The sequence below is a fragment of the Apodemus sylvaticus genome, chromosome 7, assembly GCF_947179515.1.
Source record: "Apodemus sylvaticus chromosome 7, mApoSyl1.1, whole genome shotgun sequence".
Classification (NCBI taxonomy): domain Eukaryota; kingdom Metazoa; phylum Chordata; class Mammalia; order Rodentia; family Muridae; genus Apodemus; species Apodemus sylvaticus.
Window position 1 is genome coordinate 40,148,298 of NC_067478.1, and position 12,789 is coordinate 40,161,086.

The 12,789-nt window shown below is 42.9% G+C and overlaps 1 long non-coding RNA gene and 1 other non-coding gene across 3 annotated transcripts; both read left to right on the forward strand.

Moving 5' to 3' along the window:
• Positions 1–7,456: 7,456 nt before the first annotated feature.
• On the forward strand, positions 7,457–9,097 carry LOC127688744 (uncharacterized). 2 transcript variants are annotated; one of them, XR_007978745.1, is made up of 5 exons: positions 7,457–7,543; positions 7,867–7,919; positions 8,006–8,080; positions 8,414–8,473; positions 8,672–9,097. It is a non-coding gene; the product is annotated as an uncharacterized LOC127688744 (long non-coding RNA). The 2 variants fall into 2 exon arrangements; XR_007978746.1 differs by having other exon boundaries at positions 8,417–8,473.
• LOC127690285 (small nucleolar RNA SNORD50) lies at positions 8,518–8,589 on the forward strand. The gene has a single exon (XR_007979014.1). It is a non-coding gene; the product is annotated as a small nucleolar RNA SNORD50 (small nucleolar RNA).
• Positions 9,098–12,789: the final 3,692 nt, after the last annotated feature.

A 12,789-nucleotide genomic window follows, 5' to 3' on the forward strand; every position in this document is an offset into this window, starting at 1 on the left:
AAACTGGGGAAGACCCTTGAGGACATCGGTACAGGGAGACAGCTTCTGAACAGAACACCAATAGCGTATGCTCTAAGAGCAAGAATTGACAAATGGGACCTCATAAGGTTACAGAGTTTCTGTAAGGCAAAGGATACCATCAAGAGGACAGATTGGCAACCAACAAATTGGGAAAAGATCTTCACCAATCCTACATCAGATAGAGGGCTAATATCCAATATATATAAAGAACTCAAGAAGTTAGAATCCAGAAAACCGAACAACCCTATTAAAAAATGGGGTACAGAGTTAAACAAAGAATTCTCACCTGAAGAACTTCGGATGGCAGAGAAGCATCTTAAAAAATGTTCAACTTCATTAGTCATTAGGGAAATGCAAATCAAAACAACCCTAAGATTTCATCTTACACCAGTCAGAATGGCTAAGATTAAAAATTCAGGAGACAGCAGGTGTTGGAGAGGATGTGGAGAAAGAGGAACACTCCTCCACTGCTGGTGGGGTTGCAAATTAGTACAACCACTCTGGAATGCAGTCTGGCGGTTCCTCCGAAAACTGGGCACCTCACTTCCAGAAGATCCTGCTATACCACTCCTGGGCATATATCCAGAGGATTCCCCACCATGTAATAAGGATACATGCTCTACTATGTTCATAGCAGCCCTATTTATAATTGCCAGATGCTGGAAAGAACCCAGGTATCCCTCAAAAGAAGAGTGGATGCAAAAAATGTGGTATATCTACACAATGGAGTACTATTCAGCCATTAGAAACAATGAATTCATGAAATTCTTAGGCAAATGGATGGAGCTAGAAAACATCATACTAAGTGAGGTAACCCAGACTCAAAAGGTGAATCATGGTATGCACTCACTAATAAGTGGTTATTAACCTAGAAAACTGGAATACCCAAAACATAATCCACACATCAAATGAGATACAAGAAGAAAGGAGGAGTGGCCCCTGGTTCTGGAAAGACTCAGTGAAACAGTATTCGGCAAAACCAGAACGGGGAAGTGGGAAGGGGTGGGAGGGAGGACAGGGGAAGAGAAGGGGGCTTACGGGACTTTCGGGGAGTGGGGGGGCTAGAAAAGGGGAAATCATTTGAAATGTAAATAAATTATATCGAATAAAAAAAAAAGAAAAAAAAAAGAAAAATAGAACTTTTCCAAAAAAAAAAAAAAAAAAAGAATGGCCATGTTTGGGGCAATATTGACTAATGTGGCCAAAAGAATACCCACACAGAACACACGTTATCCACACTATCTAAACTGGCTTAGTAACCCGGGGATCCTCTTTATTAATTATTGATACTTCTAAGGACAAGAATTTTGTCCTTGAACAAGGAGGTACCACCTTGAAATTGGTAGACTGATAAGACTGTGTGTCTTCTATGCTGGGATAATTCTGGTTTTGTGCTAAACTGCTCATTGAGTAACACCAGGGGTAGCAGTTTCATTATGCAGTCCACTCTAAGAATTATAGATGTCAAGGTTACCAAGAAAGCAGTGGCTCTCGTGGCTCACTGCTTTCCCCACATAAAGAAATAAAGATGGGCTGGAGAGATGTCTGAGTGGTGTTAAGAGCCCTGACTGTTCTTCCAAAGGTCCTGAGTTCAAATCCCAGCAACCACATGGTGGGTCACAACCATCCGTAATGAGATCTGACGCCCTTTTCTGGTGTGTCTGAAGACAGCTACAAGTGTACTTACATATCATAGTAAATAAATCTTTTTTTTTTAAAGATTAAGATTAGTTTAACAGTGAGTATTGTCCCCTCATGGCCAGCTTGTCTTGCCTTACAGTGGCCTCAGAGTGGTGGTCTCCATGTGTCAGGCTGAGGTTGTGGCCACGGGAGCTCTTTTCGCTTGATGAGGGATGGAGACAGTGGTAGGATTGTACAGACACTAGAGGATGTACATTCTTTTGTCTTTATTCCTCTCTCATACATTACATCCCCATCCCTCCATTTCTCCTAGATGCCCCCCTCCATTTTCCCTTCATAAAAGAGTAGGCCTCCCAGAAATAACCAAATACAACATAACACCATAAATAAGGCTAGGCACAATCCCTCATATGAAGACTGGGCCAGGCAACCTCATAGGAGGAAAAGGGTCCCAAGATCAGGCACAAGGGTCAGAGACACCTCCCCTAACTCCCACTGGTAGGAGCGCCACAAGAACACCAAGCTACACAATATGTATGCAGAGGGCCTTGTGGAGACCTATGCAGGCTACCTGATGGCCACTCCAATTCCTGTGAGCTCCTAGGAGCCCTGCTTAGTTGATTCTGTGGACCATGTTTTCTTGATGTCCTTAACCCCTATGGCTTCTACAATCCTTCTTCTCCTTCTTCCTCAGGGACACCCTCCCAGCCCCCTACCTCTAGTTATTTGGCTGTGGGTCTCTAGAGGATGCACATTCTTGAAGCCAAATAGAGAAGTTCTCATAAACCCTGGGGAGGGAAAAAACAACTATTGCCAAAGACAGTGGTATTCCAAGCACAGGCTGTGGGGGTGTCGTGACTCCATGCAAAAAGGAAAATGGTCTAATCTACAACAAAGCACACTCTTTCATAGTCATGTGATGATGGTGGGCAGGCTGCATGACTTCCTCTGTCGACACCTGCCTCCTCTTCTGTTTTAGCAGATGCCATGCTCTTATTCTGATCAAAGACTTCACTTCTATTCTGCGAAGGAGCTCTTGTCTTTTCAAAGATTTGGCTCCTGGAATCCTACCACTTTCCTGTATCCTAAGGCCACACAATGTCTATGTCTAATACCACCCACTTCTATCTGAAAACACTCCTTTCCTTACACTCCTCACTACCTGCTAATCCACATCTGCCTTCACATCTTCAGATGAACAGCCATCGCTGCTCTGCTACAATGGGATGCCAACAATGGCCAACCCCAATGGTTGCTTCCACTATCAAACTCAAAGTCTTAGAAGTATTCAGTCCAGTTGGCTGATTTCTCACTGAAACACTTCAATTCTGGGATACCACATTCTCCAATTTTCCCCTCTAGGTGTTTCCTTGGCGAGCCTTTCATCCTCCACTGGAACTCTCCAGTCTCCAGTGTTCCGGGGCCCCTGGGCTGCACCTTCTCCTGTTCTCTATATGATTTCCTGGTGATCTCATTCCTGTCATGCTTCAAGTTACTTTTTTATGCCAGTGGCACTCAAGCCCTAACCTCACTCCTGAGCTTCAGACTCATGGATCAATATCCACAAAGATGAGACTTTTTTTTTTTTTTTTAGTTCATTAACTTTACTGTTTTTGTTTTTGTTTTTAATTCTCATAGGATTGGCAGCTGTATGCCTTTTCATAAAACCTCACACTTACTGGGTAGTTCAGACCAGAGGGGCTGGCAAGTATGGGATCACTCTAGTGACACAATAGTATTCTTGAATATTTAAGATTATTTTTCTCCTTTGAAACAAATGAATTGTGTATTATACTTAGCTTTGTGTATATATGTTCCTGTGATTTTTCTGGAAGCTGCAATAGTACCATTGATCTTACACATTTATTATGTAACCACTTCTTATAAGTACTATGGTTTCCAAGGCCAGCTACTGCAAGACATTTGCACATACTGGGGCACTAATCCCAGGCCACTGTAATTGTAATAGCCCTTAAAGTCCTTAATCAACATTCATCCACTAGACTTTCTATGGTCCAGACCTTTCTCTTGGAGTCCAGTTAACAATTTTGATCGCCCACTGGACAAATGTAGTCAAATGTTGTATCTAAAATTTAACAAAAGGGAAGGTTGCTCAGCAGTTAAAAGCAACGAACTGGGCCTGGTGAGATGGCTCAGAAGTTAAGAGCACTGACTGCTCTTCCCAAGGTCCTGAGTTCAAATTGTAGCAACCACATGATGGCTCACAACTATCTATGAGGGCAATGAGATCTGATACTCTCATCTGGTATGTCTGAAGACAGCTACAGTGTACTTACATATAACAATGAATAAATCTTTTAAAAAAAACCTTATTAAAAAAAAAAAAGCAACTAGCTGCTCTTCTACAGGACTTGTATTCAGTTTCCATCCCCCACCGAGCAGCTCACCACCACCTGTTACTCCAGTCGCAGGGATTCTGACACCCTCTTCTGGCCTCCACAGGCACTGCACATGCATGGTACACAGACCTACAAGCAGTCAAACACCTGTACATGTACACACCCAAATACATAGTTTTTTAATGTGACAAAAGAAAAACCACTTCATCCTCTTGTGCTTGATCTCAAATTTCTGTGAGTCACTGGGGCTGACATTCTCTTCCCAGCCAGGGTCTACTTTGCCTCTTTCCTGTTCCCACTGTTCACCATCAGTGCTTACCATGACGTCACCAACAGCATGCTTTGATGACATGGTTATGAGGCTGGAGTCTCAGTAATTTTGAGATATTAGTTAACTAAAATTCCATGCATCTTTCTCATTTTTAAAGCAAGATGCAGTAGTTTGGATATTCAGTGTCTTCCAAAACCCCATGTATGAGAGGGTTGGTCTCCTGTTGGAAATGCTGGAAGATGGCAATACTTTTCCATTTCTCTGACAAAGTACCCAAGGGAAGCAACTTAAGGAAGTGTTTATTTTGGATCCTGTTTTGAGGATATAATCTACCAATTAGAAAAAAGTTTGATGGAAAAAAATGGCTCCAGTAGTGGCAGCAGGAGTGTGAAGCACTTGGTCACATCACCTCCACAGTCAGAAAAAGAACACTGCTGCCCAGTTAACTTTCCCTTTTTTTCAGTTTTTAGTCTGTCTGAGTCCCCCTCTCCTCAGGGGTTGATGCCATCTATGTTCACCATGATCTTCTCTACCTGTTCAACTTTTCAGGAAACATCCTCAGAGTTACACCCATATCTATATCCTATATGTATATTATTCTATGTCCTACCAAGCTGACAATGAACATTTCCCAGCCCATGGCAGAAACTTTAAGAAGCAGCCGACCAGGCCTTCAGGTCAGTGGAGGGGCACTCTTAAGAGAGTCTGGGGCTCTAGTTTCTTTCTCTTCTATTTCATTTCCTGGCCATGAGGTGAATCCTTTTGCTCTGTAATGCACTTCCAACATAATCCCCAGCCTTACCATTGGCCCAGCGCAATGCAGCAATCAGTTATGCGCTAGAGCCTTCAAACCATGACCCAAAATGATTCTTTTCTCTTTACAAAGGTTGATCATCTAAATCAGTGGTTCTCACCCTTCCGATTTTTGCAACCTTTTATTACAGTTCCTCATGTTGTAGTGATCCTCCAACCATAAAATTATTTTCATTGCTAATTCATGATTTTGCTACTGTTCTGAGTCATAATGTAAATTTTTTTGTATGTAGAGGTTTGTCAATGGTGTCTCAACTCACTGGTTGAGAACCACTGGTCTAAATTCTCTTATGTGTGATAAAATCATTTTGAAGATGACATCCATCTAATAATTAATCTTAAAAACCTAATACTGTGGCTGTGGGTATGGCTCAATAAAGCATTTGCTTTGCAAGCCCAGGGACCCAAGATTGATTCCCAGAACCACATAAAAATGATGTTAGTTGTGGCACATTCTTATAATGTCAGAGCTGGGAGGTGGAGACAGGAGGATCTCCTAGACTTGTGTTCAGCCAGTCTGGCTTCAGTTAGGAGCTCCAGATCAGTAAGAGACCCTGTCTCAAAGGAAATAAATGGTCTTTATGAGGATAACACCTAAGGCTGCCCTTCACCCTCCACATGCATGTGCAAACCTGAACATGTGGATATTTTTTAAATTTTTTAATATTTATTTATTTATTTATTTTTGATTTTTCGAGACAGGATTTCTCTGTGTAGCCCTGGCTGTCCTAGAACTCATTTTGTAGATCAGGCTAGCCTCGAACTCAGAAATCCACCTGCCTCTGCCTCCCAAGTGCTGGGATTAAAGGCATTCACCACCACAGCCCAGCTGAACATGTACATTTTAAAAGAGCCAAATACATACCACAGACTTGAAATGTAGCCCAGAGGCACAGTACTTAGCCAGATCAGATGCTGTAGCAAACTTTTTTTTTTTTTGGATTTGTTTTTTTTTTTTTTTTCCAGACAGGGTTTCTCTGTGTAGCCCTGGCTGTCCTGGAGCTCACTCTGTAGACCAGGCTGGCCTTGAACTCAGAAATCCACCTGCCTCTGCCTCCCAGAGTGCTGTGATTCTACTCCCTACCTTCTTTCTATGGCAAACATGTGATGTGCTGTTCCTCACAATCTCTTGCCCAAATGACTTTTTTTTGTATGAGTACACTGTAGCTGTCTTCAGAAACACCAGAAGAGGGCGTCAGATCTCATTACAGATGGTTGTGAGCCACCATATGGTTGCTGGGATTTGAACTCAGGACCTTCAGAAGAGCAGTCAGTGCTCTTAACCGCTGAGCCATCTCTCCAGCCCACCCCCATGACTTTTATTCATTTATTAGCATTACTATTACACATGTGCATGATGTGAGGGCATGCATGCCACAGTGCAAGTATGGTGATCAGAGAACTGTCAGTGTAAACTGACAGCAAATAACACACATAATCTTAGTGGAAAATGCTACAAAATAAGACCCAAGTTTCCAAAATGCTAAAATAGCCAAATGTAGTATATGTATCCATACATTCAAATTACTTTGTATTACATATTTGACGTTTGAAATCTTAATTTTTTTTCTACAGATAATTTAGTAGGGAAAAACTTAAAAATAGCAAAGGATAGCTATATGACCTAAGGCCAACTGGCGGTTTTTGACCTCCTTCCTCCTCTGTGAAACGGAATGTTTAACTTCTCAGGGTTGTGACAGTATAACTGTCACTAGTTTCTGGTACGGGTAGTGTGGGGGGCGGGGGAGGGGGGCGTTGAACCTGGCTGGGCGCCCAAGCAGGAGTTGGACAGCGTGCACGCGATAGCGTGGCCCTCTGCAGATCAGCGGCACCCCCAGAATGCACGATGGATAAACGGAGAGCCTTTCGATTTTCATTCGCATAGTTCTGTACTCCAAGGTCCCTTCAGAGGCCGGGCTGGATACACAGCGCAGCGCTGGCCACCGGGCCACCCAAGCTTCTCCACCAGCGGCGCGCAAAGACGCCTGCAAGGTGAAGTGAAGGCCTCTCCCTGCCGCCGACTGTCCGTGCCGACTAGGCTCGAAGCAGGCGGTGACCTCGCCTCCAATTGCGGCTGTTCGTTTGAATTCTGGCGCCACTCCCACGCCACGTCGAGCTGAGCGGGCCGCCAGACTCCAGACTCAGAAGAGTCAGGTGGCGGCGAGCCAACGGGAGCGCGCACAAAAACCGACTGGCACGCGGCAGGCCGGCGGCGCGCACCACGCCCCAGAATAGCTTGAAAAAAAAAAAAGGAGGGCCTAGGCGCGCGCTCCCTTGCGTCGCTTCATGGAAGCCACGCCCCCACGTTCTCTCGGGTCCAATGGGTGCGAGAGGGAGGGGCAGCCTCGCTCTCGCGCAAAGGAAGCTATAAAAGGAGCTGCGGGGACCGCGGCTCTTTCTTTTACGTCGGGACGTAAGGCTTTTCTTTGTCTTGTAGGTGAGTTGAGTTACACAGTCGGATTAGCAAGTGAAATCGTGAAATATAGGGGCACAAAGAGAATTCGGAGGCTTCTGAGACTTGAGCTTAGGGTAAACTTCCTCGGAGAAATGCGCAGCAGTGAATATTTCAGGATTGGAGCCTAGGCCCGGGGAGTTTGGTACTGAGCGGCCTGTCTGAAGGCCGCATGCGTTCTAGTTCCTTAGTCCCAGCTTGGGTGGCTTATACAGCAGAGTTTGTAGAAAAATTTGCTAGGCCTTTTATGCTGTTTGGAAGGTACCGGCGTCACCTAAAGAAACATCCGATTATTTACACATTCACAGGGACAATGGTGCCATTGTTCTTACCGTCTTCAAAGCAGTCTCAAGAAACCGAGGTAAGGGCGATGCAGCTTATATTAAGTATACTGTTGACTTGAAGAAATAGGAACTGGTGTGTAATGCTTAAAATTTCTTTTAATAGATGGAGAGGAACCCAAAGCATCTAAGAGAATTCATAAAAGAGAGAAACTTGCTTAAAACGTGACCCTTTTAAAAGGTGTGTATGGAATCTAGTTTTTTTTTAACATGCATTTTTACTATTGTGGAATAAGAATCAGCTTCCCATAATTGTATTCTGAAAGAATGCACTGTAGCTTCTCTACTCTCACCTTTTTAAGTTGGAATGGTTGTAGTGAGTACAGTGTACAAATCCATTAAACAGCTGTAAGACATCTATCTGGTCTGAACAGTGATGAACTATATCCCGAAGTTGATGACCTGAAGACAGATACAGCTTCTGAGGGAAGACCATTGTGAATAAGTGAAGTAGTCTTGTTTGTTTAGTCTTTAGTTCATATTAATAATAGTGTGTCACGATACTTTCTACCAGCAGGGAATGCCGACCCCTGGGGATACCCGTGACCTGTAAAGAACCTATGCAGGAGTGCATGTGAGTGCTGCTCTTTTGTTTTCTGCTTAGCTTAATGTTGGTCTAGTCTATGATGATCCTATCCCGAACCTGAATTCCTGTTGAAAAAACACAATTACGGATCTGGCTTCTGAGATGGACCATTATGAAGGAGTGTTGTGTCTGTTTTAATTTTTGCAAGTAACATAATGCCTGTGCTTCTCTGTTTTTTATTTTTAGGACCAGTGACACACGGCTTGAGAATGAAAACTAGATGTGGTAAACATCCAGAAAAGGCAGACGAGAAGAAAATGCAAACACAGTATTAGTCCTGGGATGTTTGAGATAGGTTCTCCATGGCCCTGACTGGCCATCCCTGTTGATTTGTCTAGTGATCGGGACAGCATCTGGTATGGCCTGCAGAGTTCATTTTTGGTCATTTTTTTGTGGCTGTATGTAAAAATGGATTGTTTTGCCAATCCATTGACAGTGTTTTATTCTCTGAAGGTTGTGGTGAGCTGACACAGCTGTGTAGACTGAGCAGTCAATGCAATTATGAGTGTAAAGTTGCCTTTGTGATTGTAAAATTGGTCATGAGCAATTTCCTTATACATCTGGCAGTGGTTGCTTGGGAGTGCTGCAATAAATAATCCAGTTGCAAATACAGCTCTCCCTACCTGGTCCTTTTTTTTTTCTCAACAGGGTTTTTCTATATGTCCCTGGATGTCCTGGAACTCAGTCTGTAGACCAGGCTGGCCTCAAACTCAGAAATCTGCTTGCCTCTGCCTCCCCAGGGTGGGGATTAAAGGCGTGTACCACCACCCCCATCCACTTTCTAAATTCTTAACTGCTGCATACTTCCATTTTCCTTTGTTTATGGGTCAGATATTTTTTTGAGACTCTACAAATTGTCCTGATAACTAACTCAGCTGTAGAGATTAAAGAAAAGTCCACCATTCCTACCCTTAGAATAAAGTTGCCTGACTTCAGGGTTTTTTGCCAGTCTTTTCACAGTAGTGTCAGTGGCTTAGGATAAATAGAATCTAGTATATATGCTGTTGCTTTGTGGTAACATTTCTTTCCTAAAGATTTATATGTAGGTGCATTGTAGCTGTCTTCAGACACCCCAGTAGAGAGCAAGCATCCAATCTCATTAGAGGTGGTTGTGAGCCACCATGTTGCTGGGATTTGAACTCTGCCTTTGGAAGACTCGCCAGTACTCTTAGCTGTTGAGCCATCTCCAGTGATCCTCCTGCCTCCCAAACACTCAAGCATGTCAGCCCATTCCTTATCTAATTTATCATTAAATTCAAGGGGTTTTGTTTTTTGGATTTGGTTTCTTTGAGGCAGGGTTTCTCTGTATAGCCCTGGCTGTCCTGGAACTCAATCTGTAGTGTAGACTGGGCTAGCCTCAAACTCAGAAGTCCGCCTGCCTCTGCTTCCCAGAGTGCTGGGATTACAGGCATGCGCCACCACCGCCTGGCTTTTTGTTTGGTTTTTTTTAAGACAGCAAATTCAAGTTCTTAAAGTGAGTTTTCACACTTACCCAGGGGACTCTGGTTTCTGTTCCCCTGTACATGTTGTTTTCCTGGTACCACTGATAAGAAAAGTGAGTTGACTGAATGTAGTTCTTCATGGGTTTTCTACTTTGGGTATGGTTCCAGGCAGATTTCCTTTTCTATTTTTTAAGATGTTAGAATTCCATTTCATGCTCTGCTTATTTTTTTTCATTTTGCCTTTCTATGTGTTGCTTTGCTCTGTTGCGTTATTTATTGTCTTTATTTGAGGAAATAATTTCTCTTTTGATTTCATCCTTGGTTCTTTGGCATTCAAGAGTAACTGAATTTCCATGTAAAGTGAAAACTGGTGATATATTTTAAGACTAAGGAAGGTCACTTGAGCCCAGTCAAAGGTTCACTAATTGGTGAAACTAATTGATAAATTTCATAGACACAGAACACAGCTTTAGTTTCAGCAGAAGCGGGTGGATTTCCAAGGCCAGTCTACAGAGCAAGTTTCAGGACAGGGCTACACAGAAACATTGCAGGAACTGTCAAAGGTTTGTTGACCTTTTATTCAAGCTGGCAAAGTTAAAAGCAAGGCAGTGTTGTGAAATGGTTTGTTTTTTAAGCCTTCTGATTGATCTTTTAATATATTTACTTGGTAAAAGTCCAGATTATCGTCCATGCTATTTAAGTACTGACCTGCCCAGGAGCCCAGAGATTCCATTCTCTGTAGTACCAGGTACAGAGTGACAAGAAGCTACCTAGTAGAAATGAAAAACAAGTGAATTTTCTTTCACTGGCTCCTATGGAAGAGGGCCTCACTAGGTTAGGTTTAAGGGATTCTGCATGAGTAAAAACATGGTATGATTTCAGATGTATTTTACTAAACAGGGAACTTGGTCTTAGTGGGATGGAAAGCCATGAGATAAAAGGCTAAGGGCTAGGTGGTGGTAGTGCACGCCTTTAATCCCAGCACTTTGGGCCGCAGAGGCAGGTGATTTCTGAGTTAGAGGACAGCCAGGACTACACAGAGAAACCCTGTCTGGAAAGAAAAGGCTGAGGCCATTAGTTTCTCAGGAGAGGGCTTTAATTGTAAATGGGTATTTGTATAACTGCTGGTGTTTTCAGTAAAAATGTGATGAGTGTGCATTGTGCTCTGAGGGTAATGTCAGTTTTTCTTGGATGGGGACTGGGGTGTAATGTGTATTGTTCAGTTACCCTTTTAGGCCAGAGGGGGGTGTCGGGTCCAGTGCTAGAGCTCAGCTGCTGAGAGGGAGCTGGTTACTGAACTTGGGTTCTGAAAGTAGAAAGCATATTTGACCTCTGAGCCATCCTCATCACAGACTGGACAATTTATATCTAAACAAGAAACAAGTCCAAACAAGACATTTTTGTGGGAACTAAAATTAGTTTCCATTATGCACACTGGATGGCATTTTTCACTAAAGATGAGGAACTAGCCTAATTAACAAATGCTTTAATTCTGAGTTATTCCAGACCTTGAGTTTACTAGTACCTCTTCAGTTCAAGACTAGACCCTTCTACAGAATTCCAGGGCTCTGCACAATAATCCTGTATGGAAAACTAAGAATCTTGAGCAAGGATAGAATCTGCACCCCAGTTTAGGGATGGAAACAAATCTGGTGTGACTCTTATGTGCTAGAGGGTGGAGAGTTGCCTCACTGTTGAGAACTGGCAGAGATCAGCCTGGTCTACATAGTTCTAGGGCTATACAAAAGATAAAAAGGAGGCCCTGCTATAATAACAATGCATTTACTTCAGATTGGATTTTATAATTTGAAAGACAATTTATGTACCTGGCTTCAGTAACTTTAAGCAACTGGAATTTTTGCCCCTGCCATATCAGGATCAAATGATCTTAAAATATAGTAGGTACAAATCTACCATTTGGTGCTTTCTAAAATTAGTTCTATTGCCTGAAACTTAATCTGCACAGCACTTGGTTTCGCAGTCAAGTGTCCTGAACCAACTAACAGGCCTTGAAAGCTTACTGCCTGCAATATGTAATATTGGAGTATTTAGAAAGTTATGAGCCACTGAGAGGCAAAAAGAAAGGATTTTTCTATATGAGAACCAGAACATTTAGTCTAACGAGTCCTGAATTCCTTGCTTTCGTTACTACTAGGTCTCAGGTCTCAGAATATCATGTAGTCAAGTCTGACATCATAATATCAAGAAATAATTAATCTAATTGAATCTTAAATTTAGTAGCCCCAAAGAGCCTGGTCCTTCTCTGATGCTGTTGGGAAACTGAAAATTGTAGGAGGTATGGGCTTAGTTGGAGGGTGATGTCTAGAGATGCTTAGGCCAACTGAGGTTCTGGTCTTTCTGACTTCTTTGCCATAATCTGGTTGCCATAAGGTAGATAGCTTTGTTTCAGTAACGGTTTCCCAATGTGTTCTCTCTAGCTGGCCAAGCCCACAGCAATAAGCTCAAGTAAATGACCATGGACAATTGGTTTCAACTTGGCACAAACATAGTTTTTTTATTCTTGACTATGAGACGATGGCTAGACAGTGGTGGCACGTGCATGCGTCTTTAATCCCAGCACTACGGAGGCAGAGGCAGGTGGATTTCTGAGTTTCGGGCCAGCTTGGTCTCCAGAGTGAGTTCCAGGACAGCCAGGGCTATATAGAGAAACCCTGTCTCAAAAAACCAAAAAATAAAGAATCTAAGACTTGCAAATACGAAGCCACTCATATGCGCAATTATAGATATAGAAAGTGTCCCTATAGACTTATCACAAACTGAAGGTCTGGGACTGGAGAGATGACTCTGCTTTAGAGAATGTATTACTGTTCTGGAGTTCAAGTCTAAACACCCATCTAGTCA